Source organism: Suricata suricatta, chromosome X (genome assembly GCF_006229205.1).
Source record: "Suricata suricatta isolate VVHF042 chromosome X, meerkat_22Aug2017_6uvM2_HiC, whole genome shotgun sequence".
NCBI lineage: Eukaryota > Metazoa > Chordata > Mammalia > Carnivora > Herpestidae > Suricata > Suricata suricatta.
The window spans coordinates 33,209,826-33,217,405 of record NC_043717.1 but is presented as its reverse complement, the minus strand read 5'-3'; positions in this window follow the sequence as shown (position 1 = coordinate 33,217,405).

Sequence of the window (7,580 nt, the reverse complement as noted above, 5' to 3'; positions counted from 1 at the left end):
CGGAAAACCCCCGGATGAGGCAGCTGATGGGCTTCCTGGCATGTGGGACCGGTTTTATGACAACCAGGATATTAACCCGCTGAATATGCCCATTACCCAGGTCACAGTAAATGCCGGGGTTGAGGGGGCCCCTTTCACATGGGCGCCCCATGTAACCTCTTTGCTGCAAAACCAAAAAAAAAAAAAAAAGGCTCTGGAAACCTCACCGAATATGCAGTCTCTCCTCAGGGATCCTACAAATGCTAATAGAAACATTAGGTTAATTAACAAGCCAATGGGGAGAGGCCCGGGGACCCTCCGGAGATGCTTCCCAACAAGGTGGAAAGTTTCAAACAGTTACTAAAGAATACAAGGTGAATAAAGGGAATATTGATAGGAGCGAAACAAAAAGGAAACAGGAAGGAGAGAATCACGCGACTTGTCCCAGCAGGTGGAAATCTTCAGATGGTTAAGAAATGGGTGACCTGAGTTTTTTGTTTTTGTTTTTGGTATAAATACATAGATTTGGTAAATAAATTTAGTATAAATAAAGCAAATTTTTTAATACAATACAATACTGCCTAAGGTTGGGTGGGCCAAAGGGACACCCCGCTGGTCCCCCAACATAACAGGGCGCAAACAAGTCCTCTCTCTCTACCCCAATTTGGAGAAATTGTAGAAGCTGGAAGGTAGAGCTTACAAAGAGACCTGAGCTAAGAAACTGAATTAGATACATAAAATAATACACATAAATGTAAAATATATCAATGGGAGAATAGATGAACAAATGGTATATTCATAGAACAGTACTCAGCAATAAAAAAATGAAGTATTGGGGCGCCTGGGTGGCTCAGTCGGTTAAGCGACCGGCTTCAACTCAGGTCACGATCTCACGGTGTGTGGGTTCGAGCCCCGCGTCGGGCTCTGTGCTGACAGCTAGCTCAGAGCCTGGAGCCCATTTCAGATTCTGTGTCTCCCTCTCTCTCTGACCCTCCCCTGCTCGCGCTGTCTCTGTCTCTCAAAAATAAAATAAAAACCATAAAAAAAGATTTAAAAAAATGAAGTATTGATATATGCAGTAACATGCATGAATCTCAAAAATATTATATTGAACAAAAGCTATACACAGGAGAGTATGCACTATATGGTTGTGTCTGTGAAATTCTAGAACAGGCAAAACTAATACCTAGCTAGAAAAAGCAGATTCGTGTTGCTTTGGGCTGGGCTTGAGGGAGGGTGCTGATGGCAAACGGATACAAGGGAACTTCTCATGATGATGAAAGTGATCAATACATTGATTACAGTGTGGTGACATGGACATATACATTTGTCAAAACTCAGCAAAATGTACATTTAAAATAACATTTTTGCGCATAAGTTATCCCTCAATAAAGCAGATTTTATTTATTTTTTTCCTTTTTAAAATTTTTTTCTTGATGTTTATTTTTGAGAGAGAGAGACAGGGTTAGAGCAGGGGAGGGGTATAGAGAGGGAGACATAGAATCGGAAACAGGCTCCAGACTCTGTTCTGTCGGCACAGAGCCCTATGTGGGGCTCAAACCCACAAACCGTGAGATCATAACCTGAGCTGAAGGTGGACGATTAACCTACTGAGCCACCCAGGTGCCCCAGTAAAGTTGATTCTAAAGGTAAAAGAAACATATACATACATAAAGTAAAATACATTTTAAAAATCTTTATTTATTTATTTTTGAGAGAGAGAGAGACAGACTGTGAGCAGGGGGAGGAACAGAGACGGAGACACAGAATCCGAAGCAGGCTCCAGGCTCTGAGCTAGCTGTCAGCACAGAGCCCGATGTGGGGCTCGAACTCACGAACCATGAGATCATAACCTGAGCTGAATCGGGATGCTTAGCCAACTGAGCCACCCAGGTGCCCTGCAAAATACATTTTTAAGAGAAAATACAAATTAAATATACACATTAAAATTTTATTTATTTATTTTGAGAGAGAGAGAGAGAGAGAGAGAGAATCCCAAGCAGGCTCAGGACAGTATAGGACATGGGGTTCAAACTCATGAACCATGAGATTATGACCTGAGCTGAAATCAAGAGTCAGATGCATAACCAATTGAGTTACTCAGGTGCCCCTAAATATACACATTAAACTGAAAAGAATCATTGACCATAGAGAGGGGCAAATAATGGGAGTGGGGTATGAAAATTAAAAGGAATACATTTAAAACAATAGTAACATGAATACTTAGTCCAGTCCCTCTGAATAAGTTACAACAGGGATTCAACACCTTGAACTAATCAAGATAATGTAAACAGCTGCCAGCTCCACTACTGTCACTGCCACCACCACCAACTTTATCACCTCCACCACCATCACCTCTCTCACTACCATCCCTTCCATCGTTATTACCATCACCGGCAGCACTATTAAATATTGAATGACAACTATGGGCCCGACACCAGGCTAGACGTTTACATATATTATCATGAATTCTTAAAACAACCCCAACAGGTAGATAGTGTAATTTTCACTTTGACATTTTGACATGGGAAAATTGCAAATCAGAGAGATTATCTAGTCACCCTAGAACACATGTAGTAAAGAAAGGATTCAGGCTCCCATCTGGCTGGCCATAAAGCCTAGGCTTGTTTAACCACTGCCATCTGGCCCCCCACTCCGCCATCAGTTTCCAGCCCCAGCCTGAAAGATTGTGATGTCTCAGTTGGATCATGAACCTGCCCTCCATCCCCTTGAATCTTCCAGATGTGGCCATCGACATTGCCAGACCACAGCGCTAGAATAATGAGGCTGATTCGGTAAAGAGACCTGCAGGGTCTCTTGCTTTTGACCCCAAATCTGCTGTGCCACCTGGGGCCGAGGCATCGCTAAGAGGGCCTAGCTTTGGGCCATTCTGTGCGCCCAGAGTTCAGGTTTATCGAGAGGTTCTGTCGGATCAACCTGCAGGAGTTGCCAAACATACGTAGCTCTTGAACCTCGAAGCCCTCCCCGTGCTCCTGACCTTGTCTCTAATGTTTCCGTTTTTGCACAAGGCCCAAGTCCTCTGACTCCAAGCCCAATGTCCTCCATTTTACACAACAGCTCCTTCCCTGTGATGCGGAACACAATTTTTGGGACACAGGTCATCACCAAACAGTAAGAAGGGCACAGGCCTTAAAGCCAGAGGTGAGATAAAGTTCCTGCTGGCTAGCCTTGGGCAAGTTTCTAAACCTCTCTGAATGTTAAGAGGAAAATGACATCGGCTACCAGTAGAAAAAGAAAATGAAGGCTGTGAACAAACAAATATTATTTGGGGTACCTATTTTTTTTAAGTTTATTTATTTGGAGAGAGAGAATGCAAGCTGGGGAGGGGCAGAGAGAGGGAGGGAGAGAGAATGCAACCTGGGGAGGGGCAAAGAGAGGAAGGGAGAAAGAAAATCCCAAGCAGGCTCCGTGTTGTCCACACAGAGCCCAATGCGGGGCTTGAACCAACGAACCCTGAGATCATTGCCTGAACAGAGATGAAGAGTTGACCACCCTACTGACTGAGCCACCCAGGTGGGCGCGGGGGGGACCTATTTAGAAGAGGGAAGCAAAATGGTGTTGCCATTATGGGAACTTAACCAACCAGCAACTTGGGGGTCTGTTTGGGAATGAATGTGCTGGCAGAAGTGTCTGACCCTGCAGTAGGGAAGCTCAGAGAGACCAGCACTGCTCAGGGAAGCAAACTTCCTGTCATCCAGAACACAAGTGCTTGTCCAGCGAGGTAGCTGGAAATGGATCATTCCAGCACAGAACCTACAACTACCTCACCCTCCTGCCTTGACTGATCCACACTCATCAAGCCAAATTCTGCTCCGTTTGGCTTTTCTTCTGGCTTTGCCTTCAAGTAGGGCTGCCGGATTTAACAAATAAAATACGATTATGTATACTAAAAAAACTAGTCATTGGTGGATCTGAGACGCAAACTGAACTAGGCGTCTTATATTTTCTCTGCAAGCTCGATCTACAGGGGGGGTTTGCTGACAACTGAGTGCCCAGCACACAGTGGCAGACCCCTGTCTGTACTCTTGACCCACACGGCAATCACCTATTTATTGTTTGCCTTGGGCTGCGAGCTTCTTCAGAGCGAGGACTGTGCCTGGTCCACCACCAAATCCTGGTGGTGCCTGGCACAAACCAAACTAAAGGGGCGCCTGGCTGGCTCAGTCAGTAGAGTGTGTGACTCTTGATATCAGAGTCGTGAGTTCAAGCCCCCCGTTGGGTGTAGGGCCTACTTAAAAAATAAATAAATAAAATAAATAAATAAGTAACATAAAAAAAAAAAAACCAGGGGTGCCTGGGTGGCTCAGTCAGTTAAGCGTCTGACTTCGGCTCAAGCCACAATCTCATAGTTCATGAGTTCAAGCCCCACGTCGGGCTCTGTGCTGACAGCTCAGAGTCTGGAGCCTGTTTCGGATTCTGCAGCTCCCTCTCTGCCCTTCTCCACTCATACTCTGTCTGTCTGTCTCTCTCTCAAAAATAAACATTAAAAAAAGGTTTTAAAACCCAAACTTAATATGATGTCCGTGTTTTATTTTTGAAATACGTGAATCTGAACATTGTGATATCATGTCCGTGTTAAAGCTTCAATTCCAAGGGCAGTCATTTGCGCCTCATCAAAAACCCTCTCCAGCTCATTGGCTGGTTTTGCCTCGGAAAGGCCACATCCAACTACAAGATCAGGAGGGCTTCATCAATGCTTGAGGGGTTGCTAATTAGCAAAATGAAAGTCAGAAATGAGCTTTCATTGATGAAAATTGGTAGCTTGTTCATTAGCATGGCAAATGCCAGAAATAGGCTCTTGTTTGTGAGCTTCGAGGTTTTCAGGATCTATGGATTTACTTAAATGCGTTCAGAACTCTACTATACCTGAAGTGGTTATCAGATGCTAGCAAGGCCTGCAGCCTGTACCTTAGAGGTGGCACCCGAGGCTTGGTCCGACCCTTCGTTTTGGAGAACGTCTCGTCCCCTGATACTTCTAGAATGTTCCATCTGCCTTGAGTGAATTTTGTATGCAAATGCTGGGCTGAGAGCTGGGACTTCAAGTCTAGAGCTCAGGTCACAGCGATTTTTGAGGGCCTGGTTGCTAATGAATGCTTGTTTAATAAGCATCTCTACACGTGACAGAATTCGGTGGGAAAGCTGCCTTTGTGTGAACTGGTAGCAAGGATGTGGGGGAAGGGGTTAGCTCACCCTCTCTCACCTTGAACTTCCTTGGAGACATGTCAGTTATAAAGATATTGTGTCTCAGCTCCACCTGTCTTTGCGATGCCGATGCCAAGGCCTACAAACCACACTTCTGCTCCTCCAGCTGCGCTCTGGAGGGCTCTGCCCACAGGAGGTGTGGAGGAAGTCCCGCGGCTAGAGGAAGAAGTAGGGACTCATTTCTTCCCTCAGAGTCTGCTGGCTTCCTGTTGGCTTCCGGATCCTGTGAATGGCATCCTGCATGTTTCTTCACAGCATTTCCTCCCTGCGGCAGCAACTGAATCTGGTGGACGGTTGTCGCCAATTGCCACAGAAGCAGTGGGCATCCGTCCCCAGGGATCTGGGTCCCACCTCAGTGAGGCCCCTCCCTCCTCGGAGCTCGGACACCAGCACCAACCAGCAGGTGGGCTGTCCTGGGGCATCTGATGTTCAGCCCCGTGTGACTCCCTGCTCCAAGCTTCTAGGTTTTAATATTCCATTATTTCCCCTTTTGTCCCCACCACCAGTGGTTGCTGCGATCTGAGATTTCTACCTCCATGTTTTTGCTGCTCTGGGGATTATACCTAGCTAAATATTCTCTATATTAAAGTCTATTAAGGGGCACCTGGGTGGCTCAGTCAGTTAAGCATGAGACTTCTGCTCAGGTCATCATCTCCTGGTGAGTTCAAGCCCTTCATCGGGCTCTGCACATACGGTACGGAGCCTGTCTGCTATTCTCTCTCTCCCTCCCTCTCTGCCCTACCACCCAAATAAATATATTAAAAAAATTGTTAAAATAACCAGTGTGGTTTTGTCTCCGGCCTGAAGACGATGTGCTCCTTTCCAGAAAGAACTTTCGGGTTATGCATGACTAACCTGGCTTAGGTCAGCACTCGACAAATATTCATGGAATAAATAAGTGAATAAATGACTGGATTTCCCACTGTAAATGAATAATGACGTTCCAGGCTTTTTAGACCGATCTCATGTGATTTTAATTACTGTGAATCAGTCCCCAGAGCCCTCTTGCTTCAGAAGGAGAGTAACAGTCAGATCTTAAAAAAAAAAAAAAAAAAGATTTAAAAAGACATCAAGTGCTCAAACAGGTGCCACCACGGGCAGGAGTACGCCCACTACAGTGCTCAGCCGGCTACTTTCAGAGTCAAATCAACTCTGTGCTGGAGATTTCTCCCCTAGCCTTAAGGACCCCTTCCCTCCGGCCCAGATGATCAGCTTCTCCCTCTCTCTCTCTTTTTTAATGTTTATTTATTTTTGAGAATGAGAGAGACAGACAGAGTGTGAGTGGGGGAGGGGCAGAGAGACAGAGACACAGAACCCAAGGCAGGCTCCAGGCTTCGAGCTGTCAGCACAGATCCCCGACCCCGGGTGGGGTGGGGGGAGGCCTGAACTCATTAACTGTGAGATTATGATCCAAGCTAAAGATGGACCATTACCCAATAGAGCCACCCTGGTGCTCTGATCAGCTTCTCTTTGATCTCACTCTCCTCCAAGTTCAGAGTTCTCCGGGCCCTCCCAGGGGAAACTGAGAAGCACCTTTCTTCCCCAAGCCCCCATCCACTCCATCCACACACAAAATGGTCATTACAGCCACGGATATGTGGCATGTGCAGAAGACATCATTCATTCAGGGGACCAGTTGGTGGCTAATGGAGGCACTACCAAACTGGCTCGAGGTTTGAAGCAATCATTGCAGAGCCAGCTAAAGCCCTAGTCCTGGCCTTGACCTCCACCTTGTTCCCAGAAAACTGTTCCAACCTTGGCCCCAGCGTGTGCGAATTCTGCTCCTATAGGACAGAACAATCTATCTTCCATCCCTATGGCAACAGGGAATCAGGCACGGTACGGCCAGGACCTTGTGTGACGGCTGGGGTACCAAGTCGCACAGTGTCTTGTCCCCATGGAACTCACGGCAAGAGCAAAGATGATTATAAGAATGGAGAGAAGCATGGAAGAGGACCACCCATCACGCTCTGCAAGGGGTGAAGTGGTCTGGGAAACTTCCTGTTTGTTACTAAAAACAGGGTTGTCAATGTTGGGGGTGCTCTTGGCTGACCCAGATACCTCTGTAATGTTTTTGAGCACCCCCAAGATACAGTGAGTGTTGTTGCCAATAACTGATGGATTTTTGTTTATGTTTCATTATTTATTTTTGATGGAGTGAGAGTGTCCAAGTGGGCAGGGGACATGCAGAGAAAGAGAGAGAAAATCCCAAGCAAGCAATGCACTGTAACCTAGAGCCCGATGCAGGGCTCAATTCCTGAGACATGAGATCGTGACCTGAGCCAAACTCAAATCAAGAGTCAGGCACCTGACTGACTAGGCCACCCAGGGGTCCCAATACCTGTGTGTTTTCTAGAGGCCCTGGCTCCGGCTCCTGG